Below are 15,249 nucleotides of genomic sequence, written 5' to 3' on the forward strand. Positions count from 1 at the left end.
TCAGGCGGTACTACGGCACCCTGCCGAAAAAGGCAGCCGGCCCCTGTGGGGCTCGGTCCGGGCTGACTCCGGGTAGGGACAGGCCGTAACTGCGGCTGTGGTCCACCGAGAGCCTCGGTGGGGCTTAGTGAGGGCTTACCGGCCCGGCAAGGGTTGCCCCTCCAATCTTCGAAGGGCTCATCGTGAGCAAGGAAATGACCCCATCCAGGCTCTCCCCCTTGGTGTGTTAGGGCTCTTTCGGGGCCGTGCACCTTCAGGGGATAGGAGTGGAAGGGAAATGCGGGCCCACAGTATGTTTTTAACAGGGGAAAAAAACCCACAAACAAACAACAAAACCAACAACCAGTTTTGTTTGATCCAAGTGGGGCGTTTGGGAGGATCTCTCTAGCCACCCACCCTCAAGCTCTCTGCAACCCAGCACCTGAGAAGCAGAGCAGGTATTTGGGAAGAGCCCGGCCTAAACACCAGAATAATCACCATGGGCAATGAGAAAAACCATGAGCAGAGATTCACAGCCCCGTAACAGTTATCTACCGGCTCCCTCACGTACTCCCACGCTTACGCCTTCCCTTGTTTGGGCTTTATTTCCAGCAATATTATCGTCATCTCCCCCAGCACAAAAGGCAAAATGCAAATAAGGTTACGCTCAAACCGCTCCAGAAGCGCTTAAAGATTGTACATGTGTTAGCCTTCCGGAAAAGTCTTGGAGCCCTAAGCAGTGCGCAAATCTGTATGTTTTAAAAGAGAGGTGGAGGGAGCCTTGCAAGGACAAATAAGTGATAGGAAAATAGTTGGAGAGCAGAAAGTCTCAGAACTAAAGCTGTCGGGGTTAACAGCGTCAAACTTAACAGCGTCACTTTAGAAATGATGTTACGGTTCTCACAGGTTTTTTGCCTCTTATTGCTACTGAATTCTGCAAAATACTCCAGTTATAGAAGTCTTGTATTACCACAATTTATTTATTTTATCAGGTTTCATGAGACTAATTTTAACTTTTTTTTTTGTCTCCTTAGAATTAAAAGTTGACTGAAACAAGTCTATATAAGGTTTTCAGACTCTCTAGAGGCCCTTAATCCATAGTTCAATAAGGAATTAGTACAGCTTTATAAAGACACCAAGGTGCACATAAACACCTAAACACTTTTAAAAGTCAGGCCCTTACTAAACAGCAAGTTTGGAGCAAAGCAGATGTTTCAAATAAGAGTTCCGTGACACTAGTTCCTATCTAGAGACTTGATCCTACCAATAGTTGCATGTGTGCTTAGTTTTATATAGTACATAGTTCCACTGAAATCGCGCTGTACTACTCGCCATAGGAAAACTAAGCACATGTGTGCAAGCTGGAGCACAGCCTGAGAGAGAAAAGTTAAAGAACTAGGTAGTTATTTGCTACTCCAGAGAGTATCATATGGATCAGTTAGTTTTGTTAAGTACCAGAAAAAATCTGAAAAACAAAAAAAAGTCTTTTTTTTTTTTTTTTTGGTGTAGCTTCCCCTCTGCTCTGGCTACCTGTTTATCTACCCTTCAAATGAGTTCAGGGAAGCATACCTGAACTGTGGGAAACATATACCCTTTGATGAATGCTACCAAACTAGCATATGTCTTCTGAATATGAATTACAGATATAAGTATTTAAACAATATATTAATAAGACCATACCTCTGCCTTACAAGCTTTACAACCAGTAGAATATCTTAGTTCTTTACATATTAGAAAGTCATATTCAGTTAGATTTTTATAGTAGAGACTTAAATGCAACTTGAAGTATATGAACAATAAATTGAAAAGAATGCTACTTGGGTATTTTTCTCTTCTGAAGAAGGTCATCTAGAACAAAAGAAGGAGGAAGAAAAAGGAAACTCCAGGAAAACAGGGTTAAGATAAATTGAATATATATAGACAAAAAACCAAACCCATTGGCATCTGTTAATTTTTCTAAAAACACTGCAGCTTTCTTAAGTGAACCTTAATACATACACACAACCAACTGTTGCTAAATGCTGTCTGCCAAAACAGTAACATATACAATTACTGAAAAGTGGTAATAGAACGCAAAGCATACTAAGAAGCAAATACATAAACCTATACAAATAAAACCAGGAAAGGATTATACTATTAAAAAGAAAATAAACCTATTTACCCAACAACTGCTCCTCCTTGCCTCAGTTTCCCCATTCTTACAGCAAGGATAGTGGTATTTATCCCTTGAAAATAATACCCTGAAGAATTAATTAGCTCATTATTGCCAGCAATTACAGCAGTCGTTATGTACTTTGAGATAACTGGATGAAAATACCATAAGTCTGATCAAAACGAGAATCCACTCAGGACAGCAATAAGAGGAGGAATGCAGGGCCTTGAACTTTTATCATGGGATCTCGTTTGGCCTTAGCTGGTAGTTACTGAAATTTGTAAGCATGCCCAGCTGTTTTGAGGGCTATAAGGAACAAGATAAGATCCCCTCGTACCGCAAGGGTCAATGTGACGCCCAGAGCTCAGCATCCCAGCATCAGCAAGAGGCAAAGGCAGAAGAATAATCACCTCCCTTAGCTGGGAGGGAGCCCGGGCTGTGGCCTTCCCCTTCCAGCTGCTGGAAGGAGAAGCAGCGTGTGATCTCAAAGTCACCCGACCAACCTCCTCCCCTCCCTGAGGCCGCTCGGGAAATCATTTGTACTAAATAAAACTTCCCTGCTCCCCTTTGGTGGGATTTGCCCCACAGCCCTGTGGCCATGCAAGTGTCTCTGAAAGACCGGGGCTCGTGGGACAGCGGGTAGGAACCAGGGATGGGACACTCCTATCTTTTCAGCCCTGTTTCTGCCTGCAGTTTCCAACTGTATTATCTTTTTTTTCCTGTATTAGCTTCTTTTTTTTTTTTTTTTTTTTTTTTTTTTTTTTTTTTTTTTTTTTTTTTTTTTTTTTTTTTTTTTTTTTTTTTTTTTTTTTTTTTTTTTTTTTTTTTTTTTTTTTTTTTTTTTTTTTTTTTTCCCGAGCTTTCCAGGGCTGCTGCCTGTGCCTGGCAGGTAATTTCTCCTGTTCCCCAGCTGCTTCCCACTGCCAGAGCTCTCTGCTCGCACAGCACCGCTCCCAAGCAGCGAAGGAGGAATGACCCTCTTCTCCATACCAGCAGGGAGATCTGCCTGTGGAGGGTCTTTCCCAGTACAGGTCAGAGGGGCGAAGAAATGATTTAAGGCTGCAATTTTGCAAGTAATGCCAGGGCGCAGCTATATTTCTGGAAAGCAAGAGCCAGCTGTGCCGGAGCAGAGAACATCGCTCAGTGCAGCGTCAACATTAAAACCCAGCAGCGTTTTGATACAAGACAAATTTTATTAAAACCATAAGAAGTAACCATCCAATAGCGGGTTCTTGCATCTAGCGTATACATAAAAGAAAAGGCTGGCTTTCTGACAGCAAGCAAAGTGCTTTCAGTCCTCAGCCCCAGAAACATAGGCTTCCTCGGTCACACAGTTTTCAATAGCTGCAAACACAGAGTTATGTTGCTAAATGTTAAGGGCTCAGCTGTTTACCAGAAGAATGTTTCCTCCCTGGAACACATGGTTTTGCTTAAAAGAAGTTCTCCAAAAAACCCACTTTATTTCATTAGCGAGTGCGACATTATAGTCCTAACAAACATGCCGTGCAGTCTCCCCTTGCAAGAACGAAATAGAAAAAGACGACAAAAACAGACCTCTGAATTTAAGAGAGGGGCAGAGGTAGACACTGCCTAGGAAATACTGCAGCTTCGAGGTCTGGTGATCTAGACCCAAATCTCGTTCTTTGAAATGTATCTATCTTCATACACTGTTTTCATATTCCCGTTGATGTTGAAAGCACAAATGTGGAATAGGAGCGAGAGGCTGGCGTGCTCCCCCACCTTTACCAAGGGTTGGCCAAATCTCTGCCTTTCACTTCCCAGGCTCAGCTCTCCCCTCTGTAACAGGGAGTTCATCCTACTCCCCCCTTACAGAAAGCACATCCGAATCACGAAATGAAGATGTAATGCTCTCATATCTTCTAAATAAAATTACACCAAAATTAATGTGGTTACATCAGCAGTTGATTTATCCCAGGGTATTAAGGGGACATAAGCAAGAGGTTCTAGAGTGAATGTATAATATTTTTAATTAAGAGCCCTTGAACTTGCTGTGTGCTTTGAGCTTGTGGAAGGTGAAAGGATGGCAAATTTCTGAACAACTTGGTCAGGTCAGCACTGTATTTATAATGATCTGCTAAAAATGATCATTGTGCGATGGAGCTCAAGCTAACATGGGAAATCTGTGCTGAAAGAATTGCAGTTATTGTAACGACCTGGAGGAAGCATGCTGTTCACATTCTTCTTGCTTCTTTTGACTCTGATATCCAATGGGAAAGTTCTTGATAAGCTTTATTGCACTGCCGAAGGTATAAACAATGTGCTTTGAAATCTGCTGAGCTTAAATCCAAAACTTATCTTCTCATTTGTTTCCTGAATTGTCCCACAGATACAAATCCACTGTCCACATGTGCTTATAAAGAACAAAATACAATTATTTCTGTTTTACATCCCCTCCTTTGCTGTTTTTTTGCATAGTGTTCCTTAATTCAGATAATTTTTTTGATGTGCTACAACATTCTGCTGTATACTGTACTGCAATGTGTTGTTTGATGTCTGCAATAAAAATGCAAAGAAGGAAAAAGTAACATTTTTTTCTGATTTATTAGTTTTCATGCTTCAAGATATAAAGTGATTCCTTCAATGGGGTCAGGCAGGAATTTACTCTGTGGCAGAGAAATGTACTGAATCAAGAGGTTTTCAGTACAGAGGGTATTGGCCTTCTGACGGAGCTAATGGGACCCTGTTGTTCACAGGATAATATACTTAGTTAATCAACACAATCTGAGCTGTTTTTACAGTTGCCATGGAAGAAAAATTTTCCACAGGAAATATAGGTCTGGTTGTTTTGTTGGGGTTTTTTTTTGTTTTGTTTTGTTTTGTTTTTCTGCTTTTCTCTAAAAAGATCTTGTACTTTCTTGGCTTTTGGCATGCTAGAAGAGGCAATGCCTTTATGAGTGTTTTCCTTCTACACGCAGATAAAAGTCAATAATTAACCACAAACACCAAAAGCCAATTGATTCTAACACAACAGCTCTGTGTAAAACAATAGGGTTAATCCTCAGTTCCTTACCTTCCTACTTTATAGGGGTTTATCACTTCTCTTCCCAGAAGTTCCCTCACAAACCCTCGCGTTTCAACACCCATGAGGGTTTTTTTTCTCTTGGTCTCTCCTACCAAGGGACACCGACATCAGGCATCCCTGGACTTTCTGTGCGCATCCTCTGACCGCCCCATACATGAGACCTGTGAGCCTCGGAGAAAGAGGCATCAGGCCCTGATGGTGCTATGCTATTAAAAGCCACCAAGACAGCAGCAAAAAGGCAGAAGCTGTAGTGGCCCCCGACAGCATGCTTTTTCTCCTGGTGCTCTCACAGTGCCTGGAACCCTGGAAAGATCATTTCTGCAGAGCAGGGCTGGTTTCTGAGCTGATTTGTGATACATACTCCAACCTCTTTCGCCGTCTCAGTCACCTTCCTGTTGATCTCAGGCCAGGCGTGGGAGAGGGATGCCACAGCGCACCCCAGATTAAATGCACGGAGGTGGACACAAACAGCCCGTCGGTGGGATGTCAGGGGAGGGCCCATTGCCCGGTCCAGCACAGGCACTGCAATAAGGATGCAACCCCCTGGGACTTAAGCTCAAAGCTTTTAAGATGGCTGGACTGGCCGTTAAAAACACTGGCAGGCCTCAATGCGAAGTGAAGGTCATGGTTGGCACAATATTTTGGCAGCAAGGACTTGTTTATCTTTCATTAGAGCTGAAGAAGCATTTAGGTAACTTCTGGGGGAACGTAGAGACCTTTTCTAGTGATCAGAAAAGTAACAATTACAAGGTTGATGTTACTCCTCTTGTCAATATTTATATGATTGCAGATTTGTTGCTATTTAAGAACCCACTTGAAGAAAGCCAAACCCTAAGTGTGACATGCACAATTGGCATCACAAAATGACAGAAAGTTTGGTTCTTTCATCACTGTATACGTGATGAGTAAATGTTTTGTGCAAGTGTTTGGGCCCCATACAAAGGGGTGTCCTGGTTTGAGGTAAAACGGAACCATGGCCATTCTGTGTGGTGCTGCAGGGCCAAGCCCCAGGAGAAGCTTCCTTGGGTGACCACGGCACTGAGGTCCCCTGTGCAGAGAAAAATTAGTTTTCTCAGGAGGAGGAAAAAGGGTTTGTAACATCGATGCCACAACAAATCCTTGCAACACCAACCCCCCCCTGCTTCCACTGTTGCTGCCCTGCGTGGTGAGCATCAGGCCCCTGTTTGGGAACAAGCAGAGGGGACTGTGCCTGGACACACTGGACCTGCTCCCGGTGTGCCTACTGCCTGCCTCCCTGGGGACATCTTGGTGGTGATGTCTCAAACAGCTGCTCTGGCAAAAAGGACCGTGTTGCTGGGTGTGCGGAGATGCAAAACTTAAAACACCGGAGTGAGCAGCGTAGCGAAAAGTCTGGTGGCTGGATATGCTGGTTGTCTTGGCAGCTACGCAGGGCTCTTTTCTCATCGCTCTGCTAGATGTAGGCATCTAAATTCCTACCAAAAAAGAAACAGAGGTGCCCGAGGCCTCTTGCAGTTCTGCAGTTTGTTGGTTCATGTGTCTTCCTATCTGTGGCACTGCCACAGATACATAAATATACATATATGTATATTTCTATACTTCAGGGGTATAGAAATTACATGTGTTTTGTTGAGAATATTCAAGCCATCCTGGCATATTTAGCCCCTGCAAGAAGAATCTCTAAAAATTATTTGCACCGAGGTGAGCGTCTCTCTATTTGCAGAGGAGCGCACCAGCTGCCAGCAGGTGAGACACGTGTGGAAGATTCCCTGTTCCCATGTGAAGGAGCCGGGCCACGGGCTAGCAACAGTGGCCTGACACTACGACACGAAGCTGTGCTCGCATGCGAGTATCCCGCATCAGTGCAAAACGGGCCCGTGGATTCCTCCGTCCCTCCTGGGTATTTCAATTAAGAGTCGGGGAGGAAGTCCAAGAAAATGCCTAAAATGGCTTGAGTCCTTCCTCACAGTCTGGAAATGGAAGTCGGCGGTGACTAACTCCAGCCCAGCCATCAAACCCCTCCCTCCCCGACTTTGCATCGCTCTGTTCATTCCCAGCTCCTCTCCTGTGTTTGCAAACAGTCGGCAGTGGAAACAGTGAAGCAGCCTGGCTTCGAGCGCCAGGAACGCACGAGCGGTATGCGACTGCAGCAGTGACCGTCATCCACCCATCCTGGTGTCTAACCTAGGAAGAAGTGATTAAAACCTGACAGGGACAAGTCTTGATTATAAGCAGAGGAGTGATTTTAAAGGGGGCTGCTACCAAGCCTGGAAACAAAGCCCAATTAAATCCTGCCGTTGGCTTAAATTGGCTTCAAACCAGGCCCCTAACAGCTTCTGCAGGAAAAAAAAAGAAATAAAAATGCTCGTTTATAATTTTTTAAGCCGGTTCAGGTGATGTCGTCCAACCTCCTCACAAAGCTAACAGATAGCAATATCCATAAGGAACAAGATTAACTAACTGAGTGGTCAGGACAGCCGCATCCCATACTCACTCACAGTGTGCTGGCCTCTGTAATAGGTGGGGTTTTTTGCTGTTGAGTCAGTTGTGGTTATGCAGTTGACCTGAATTTGAAAGCGTCAGCCCCAAAAGAAGAGTCACCTGGATGTTGGGAGCAGCGGGAGCATGTACTGTGATGGTGGGTGACTCCACGGGCACCAGTCTGGTTCCTTCTCCCTCCATTCACTCCCATCCTCTGCCAAGTGTGAAGTCCCAGCCCTTCTGCTCAAAATGTCTAACTTTCTTGGTGCAAATACCCAGTAGAGCCTTTTTGTGGGCTTTCAGCTGCTGCTTTCCTTCCACCACCCATCCATATCACATAAAACTCCACCGAGACTTGCTCTTCGCGTGGTACCTACCCCGCGGAGGTTGTGATCTCTCCTGGTATCCAAGAACTACGATAATGTAAAAAATAAAGAGCAGAATGTGATGCTTATGATCCCAGCAATGCGTTATTCAAAAACTTATGGTTCAAAATCTCACCTTCTCTTTCAGTTTACTTCGGTCACAGCTCTTTCCCCGAGGACTTTAAAAGTGTCACAGCTCTGTGTGCTCACGAGTGAAGGCTGAAGGAGGATAAATCATACAGTGTGGGGCCCAGGATGCCCTGTCCTCTCCTCCTCAGTGGTGCAGCGTGGAGAAAGATGTCCTCATAAAGTCTGACCGCTTCTGAGATGAAGCCCAGTGCCGCTGGTTGTGTTTGGGAGGTGCTGGAGACTGAACGTGCTTGGAGACGACTTTATTCACAGGGTGTGTGAGGTGTTGGCTGGAGACCTGCAGAGCTGGGCTGCCTGCATATGCCTTACCCAAATTTACCACTGCCCTGAGGTTTGTGACCTCAGTTACTGTTCAATAGGGTAAACCTACCTTGGACATTCCCTGCAGAAGTGATTAAAACTCATGAGTGGATGAAGGCACACCTGAGCAAGGATATGGCTAAACTAATTCATTACTTTTACTGAGCTAATTAAAGGCAGACCAATTAAGTGATCACACTGAGATCATGATTAAGATCAAATCAATAAATCAATAGATTCAAATGATTGGTCATCAGATTATATATCTGTCTATTAAAGTGATTTGTGAAGTTGCCACTGAAGGAATTACTTAGATTTAATCTTGTCTAGGGAGATTTCGAGGAGGAGGCAGGCTCCTTTTTTTTCAGGCTGAAGCCCCAGTGAGCTTCCCAGCAGATGCAGTGACCTCCCTGGTGAAGAACATAGGTCTTTGAAGGATATAAGGATATCCCCCCTTCAAAAGATACATCTCCCTTGCTTCAAAGGGGGATATCTGTCCATTCATATTTGGATTTTTTGCCAAGCTACATGATCCAGGTCATGTGGTAATCTTGTCTTAGGTCTGTTTGGGGAAGTAACGTGATAGGTATCTCCACGGTAACTTTCCTTTAACATGTCTTCCTTAAACCTTAATCTTATTTTTAAACATATTGACATTTATTGTCAATATGTTCCCCATTTCACAAATGGGGCAGTTTTCCTCTGCTGCTAAAGCAGAGGGAGTGGTCAGGGCAAACCCAGCTACTTCTGAATAATCTTGTTTTTAACTCTGAAGATTGCTACCATAATTCGTTTAAAACTTAATTTTAGTAGTCCTCCAAGGATATTTTTCCTGCCAACACATCCGTTCACCCATTCATACCAGCAGAAAATCAGAAAAACAAGAAGTGAGGGAATTGGTCATTAAAACAAAGGTAAAAATAAACAGTGTAATTTCATCTGCATCATTCCTTGGGGTTTTTCATTCATGTCTGTATTTCTTCGTTACAACAAGCACAGTGCTGAAGGCTTCCTCCGGGCACGCAGCCTGGAGCCTGACGTGGTCCCGGCGCGAGCTGCAACCTGCCCAGCCTGCTCAGAGCCTTTGCTCGAGCCCAGTTTGTCTTCCTCTGCGTGGGTTATCCAGTGCAAGGCAGAGAGGTGACGTTGGTGGTTTCATTGTGGGGGATGGAGAGTACGAAAAAGAACCATGTCTCCTGCCCCATTATCATTTGTGTAAGTGTAATTTCTGCTTAGATTGGGTTTGGGCTGTAGAGCTGGCTGGCCAGTTGTGAAGCCTGGTGTTTTGGATGGTATCTGTCATCCACGTCCCTCACAAGTTGTGCCATCAGTGAGTGATCCTCCATTTTACCTAATCATACCTTACATATACATAGCATTTTAAAAAAAAAAAAAAGTATAAAATATAGACATGTATGGGAGGAAGCCTTGACAGTAAGGCAGATGCCAGTCTTGCAGTGGAGGTAAAAGAAGTATAATGCTGTCAGTAGAAATCAGCTTTCAGAAAACTATCCTGTTCAACATGCTTTCTCCCAAGTACATTTTCCTCATGCCAGTTCCTCCTTCAGTGTTGTCAGTGGTTGTTAAAATTCTGTGAACTTTTTTCTGGAAAAGAATTGGGGAACTAACTTTGGCTGAAGTTTTTACTTACTCTCATGGCTTCTGACCTAAAACTACAAAACACTTATAATCATCAGTATTTGACCATTAAAGTTTTCTCAGGACTGACTCTAATTTGGGCCTCTCTTCATCCTACAACCTCCAACCAAAGCAAGGGTCAAAATGTGTTTGAATTCCCAATTCATGGAGGCTCCAGGCTTGCTGGTAACACGGTGGAGGCTTTTCACATTTCTTTGTCACCCGTGTGAATTACAGCACGCCTGAGGTGAAACGGCGGCCTTAAAAATAAAAAATGAAAATGTAAAATAAAAGATGCTCTGGTTTCCCTTTTGCAGAGACAGCACAAATCAGGAGGTGAGCCCTGCACAGTGCTCTGGTAGAAAGCAATTTCCTGATTTAGGGTGATGTGTAGCTAAGGATTTTGACTGATCTCATCTATATGTATATTCAGTCTTTCCCAGATGCTATTAGTAAGCATACCCAAAATTTGAATGTCTTATTTTATTTTATAAAGTCCCTTTTATGTTATTTTTAGGGAGAGTTATCTGTGTTACTTGCAGCCCGACACAGCTCGGGGTCATCTCCAGGTTTAGCAAACCTAATCTTTCCTCTTTCAGGCAGATAATTTATATGAAAGCCATGTATGGGCCTGTACCTGGGCCAGATCCTGGCTCACCCTCACTCTGCACAGCCTTTCATTTTGAAAATGAATCACTGCTAAGGACCAGAATAGCACAGGTTTTTACTACCATTTTTCTACTGGTTTGATTCAGTGAGTTTCTCTGCCTGGTTTAGGAGAGCATCGCATGAGACTGTGCCAAAACCCAGCTGGAGCTGAGCTGTGGCACATCTGGAGCTTCTCCTTTTGCCCCAGAGCCCACTGCTAGTCTGCTTTAGGAGGAAAGTGGGTTGGTTTGGTATGGCTTGCTCTTGACAAATACAAGTTGGCTGCTTCTCATCTCATTGCCATCTCCAGGATGTTTGCAAATATATAGGTTATTTGTTCCAGAGAGTTAAAGTTAAGCTGATTGCTCTGTGATTCCCTTGGCTCCTGTCATCTTCCTCTTGCTATTGATAGGATCTCCTTTGCCCTCTTTTAATCTTGGGGTGCCTTGATATGTCCCTCACAAATTCCCCAAATTAACCACTTGCCATTCTGAGGTAATGTCAGTCAGTGCTGGGTGAAATTCTTCCTGCAAAATGAGATTGAAAACATAAGCCTCATCCAGGTGCTCTCCGACCACTTCTTTCTTCCAGGGTTGCAGCTCATTCATTTTGTTCACTGCCCACTCAGCAGCAGTGTTTTCACTGAAGACCACTGATAAAAAAAAGTATTAGGCACTTTGACTTTGTTGACATTGTCTATCAATAGTATTTGCTATTTATTGAGTAGCAGAGCAACACTTTTCCTTACCTATCTTCGTATTGCGATGTGAGATGAAATCCTCTGTGAACTGTGTCCTGTGCTGAAGTCAGGGGTGTCCAATGCTCTTTTTTTTATCGGTGCGCGAGAGAGAAGATTGTGTGCTGCCAAGCTGGTTCGTTCTGGCCTCTGTTAGAGTTTTAATTCATTTTTTAAAGTTCTTCTGTGCCCACTCTCAAATAGAAATTTGGGCTGGTGAAGACATTGAGGTCACCTCCCTTCCTCAGCACTTGTGTTAAACCCAGACGACTCAGTGGCTGTGCTAAGGCCACGTTTCTGAAGGTCCCCTCTCAAGACCCAAAATCCTCACATCTGCCCAGTGACTCCTTCGACAAGGGGGCTGGCAGGGAGGACCCTGTCTGCACAACCCTGTGCCTGCCCCCCAAACAGCTCCTGCCAAGGACCACCCTGACCCCCCTGTTGAGATGCTCGTGCTTCTTCTGGCTCTGTGGACGCTGGTGATGTTCTCAGAGGCTGATGCTCCCCTGCATCCTTTTGGAAGCGCCGTCGCTATGGTGACTGCGTGCAGCTTTACGGTCTGTTTGTTGTCCACCTATTTCAATCGGAAACGCTTCTGGAGCTTTTATATTTTCATGGCTTTTAATTCAAATCGCTAGTGGGTGGTTTTGAATTCAAGAGGGAAACGATACACTGCGAAGAAAAACTTTCAGAAACCTTTGTTGTCCACTGTTGCATTCATTTATTGTTTAATGATTAAAAGAGACTTTTTTTTCAGTTTTATATCCATTTTGTGTCATTGTCACAGTACTCTGAGAACATCAGAGAGAAAGAGAAATATATTTATTTCTCCCCATGGTTTGGGTACAAACCCCACCGAATCGCTCGTTGTGACCCAGCCAGGGTGGCCTGCGGCAGCGAGAGGTGGAGCATGGCTGCCGAGGTGCTCCCCTGCCCCGATTCCCAGGGGACCAGCAGGGGCCAAGCAGGACAGGCCCGGAGCACTTCAGGGTCTGCAGCCTAAAGGCAAATTTGGCCTGGAGCAGACCCATGGGTGGCCCGGGAGGGTCCCCCTCTTGGCGCTCCCAGCTCAACTAGGGGACAGACAGAAAGGAGAAGCAATGAAGGTGAAGCCTCAGAGTGTGCACATAGTAACTTCACCCTCTTTTGCTCATCTGTAGATGCTTGTTCATTACAGAGGGACATTTCAGAGGGTCACTCCTCCTGGCTAAGGAGTTAATGCTTTTACCTGCCAGATTGTAATGCTTCCCATCTGATGATTATTTTAACCAAGGATCCCAACTTGCACCTGCATCCTTCTTGACTTGTCCCCCACCAGGGTTTCTCTCTCTGTTTGGCAGAGTTTTTATTCCTTGCTTTCTGCATGTTCCTCCAGCTGCTCCGACCCCCTGGCCATAGCAGTCCCATGGCACCCCCCATCTCCTTCCTCTTTTCTCTTAGGAGGTGAAGAGCTGTTCAATTTTGACAAATGGTAGTACTTCTGAATTTAATACCAATATTTTAGGGAGGCATTTGCTTTCAAAGGCACTGAAATATCTCTTTCAACCTTTGTTGCATTTCAAACTTTCGCATCCAGGTGCTGACATGGAAAGAGCTGTTTGGTTGGAAACTCATGGTTTGCTCTGTAGGTTTGAGATTATCAGTGAGAAAATCTTGTTTCTCAACATGTAATTTAATAAGAGCTACCAAGTGATAACAACAAAATTGTACAGATGTGAAAACAAGAGATTATTGGGGAGGAAAACTGAACTCTGCTCAGAATGCTTTCAAATAAAGAAAATAAGGACTATGTTTTTAGTTGTGTTTTCATGTAGTTTGGTTACTAGTGTTCATTTGTCAAAATAAACTATTTTCTCTTTGGATTTCCTAACATTTTTACTTATAAAGCATGGCATGATGATCTTGGATTTGGCCTTCTAAAACGTAGCGGCATTCTTAAATAAAGCTGTATAAATGGCAAAGGGCTTCCTAGGTACTGCAACAGCAGGCTTTGATAAACCTTTCAGTTTTATGGACAGAACCAAATGGGAATCTGTTTGCTTGAGTCGCTCTGGAAAGGACCTTTCTTTTTCGTCTGTTCCTCAGTGGGGTGATGGGAAGAGGTCTGGGACAAGGGATGGAGGGACAGGTTTGCACCCAGCACCCCAGGAGCCGGGGAGCTCATCGGGATGCTCATCTCCTCCCTGGGTATGAGGCAGAGCCATGACGGGAGCAGAGGGTCACAGCAGCTCACGCTACTGAGTACCTTTTTCTGAACGATATGCTGTGGACAAAAAAAGGGGCCTGTGTCATTCACCGTTTTCAGTCACAGCCAACCCTTTTCAGGCAGGTTTATAGAATCATAGAATGGTTTAGGTTGGAAGACACCTTGAAGATCATCGAGTTCCAACCCTCCTGCCATAGGCAGGGACACATCCCAATCGATCAGGTCCACTAGACCAGGTTGCTCAAAGCCCCATCCAGCCTGGCCATAAACACCTTCAGGGATGAAGCCTCCACAACTTCTCTGGGCAACCTGTGCCAGTGTCTCGCCACACTCATTGTGAAAAATTTCTTCCTAATATCTAATCTAAACCTACCTTCTTCCAGTTTGAAGCCATTCCCCCTCATCCTATCACTACATGCCCTTGTAAAAAGTCCTTCCCCAGCTTTACTGTAGGCCCCCTTTAGGTACTGGAAGGCCGCTATAAGGTCTCCCCGGAGCCTTCTCTTCAGGCTGAACAACCCCAACACTCTCAGCCTGGTTGTCCATGCTGCTGAGCTTGCTGGCAATCACAGCCTGCCTCAAGCCCACCTTATCCTCCAAGAACAAGCTGCTATCCCGTAGGCGACGCTCAGCTGTGGGGCGGTGGCTGCCAAGACCGGCTCCTTGAAGGAAGTCTTTTCCCCATTTACACCAGCAAATGCCCAGCAGAAGCCAGTCCCAATGGCCGTAACCTCCTCAAGATAACCACCATCCGCAAACAGGAACATGGAAAAATGTTGGTCTTCTCACGTTGCCACACATTTGAGATCAAGGCCAAGCACTGCCCCTTGGAGAGAAAAGAAATACAATACTGAGATGGCACAGAAATGCTCAAACAAAGAGAAAACACTGCCTTAAGTTACTAGACAGCAAAAGTACAAATGTCAAAAACCTGGCTGGATGCCCAGGATAACTAGGACTGGTCTGAGGTGCTCTGGCTGGTCACCCACTGCACATCGGGGGTCCCGATGTGTGTCAGCAAGTTGAAGGGTAATTGTGGGTGTTTTGAAAACCTGCAAATGTGGTCCAGCTGTTGGCCCGAGGTTTGCAGAGAGCGATGCATGGGTGGTATTTGAACTTGCTGAAGAAGGCAGCGATGAAGAGTCACCTCCCTGTTCTGGTGGCACCCTTTTGACTTTTGGGAGGCCGTTCCTACCAGCAGCGAGCACGCTGAAGTTGGCCCAGACATTATTAAAAAGCTATTCCAAGCACTCTGGCTGGCTGTACGCATTAGTGACAAGATTATTAGCACCAGAGGAAATCCCAACTTTTGTTAGGAAGAATGTAAACAACTGCTGTTCACAAAAGAGCTGCTTCATTCAGCATCCAGGAAAGAAAAAAATAAAAAAAGAGAGAGGAAAAAAAACCCTCTCAGGCCATTGCTGCATGGCTGGCTTCCACTCAGCAGCGTCCTGCTCCGAAGCAAACGGCCTGAAGGCTGTTTAGGGACAAACAAAAGGGAAAAAGCATAAGCTTAAATGCAGCATTTAGCATCAAAAATGCTTGTGTACAGATTTAGATGTTACCTCACGC

Source organism: Charadrius vociferus, unplaced genomic scaffold (genome assembly GCF_000708025.1).
Source record: "Charadrius vociferus isolate BGI_N301 unplaced genomic scaffold, ASM70802v2 scaffold251, whole genome shotgun sequence".
NCBI lineage: Eukaryota > Metazoa > Chordata > Aves > Charadriiformes > Charadriidae > Charadrius > Charadrius vociferus.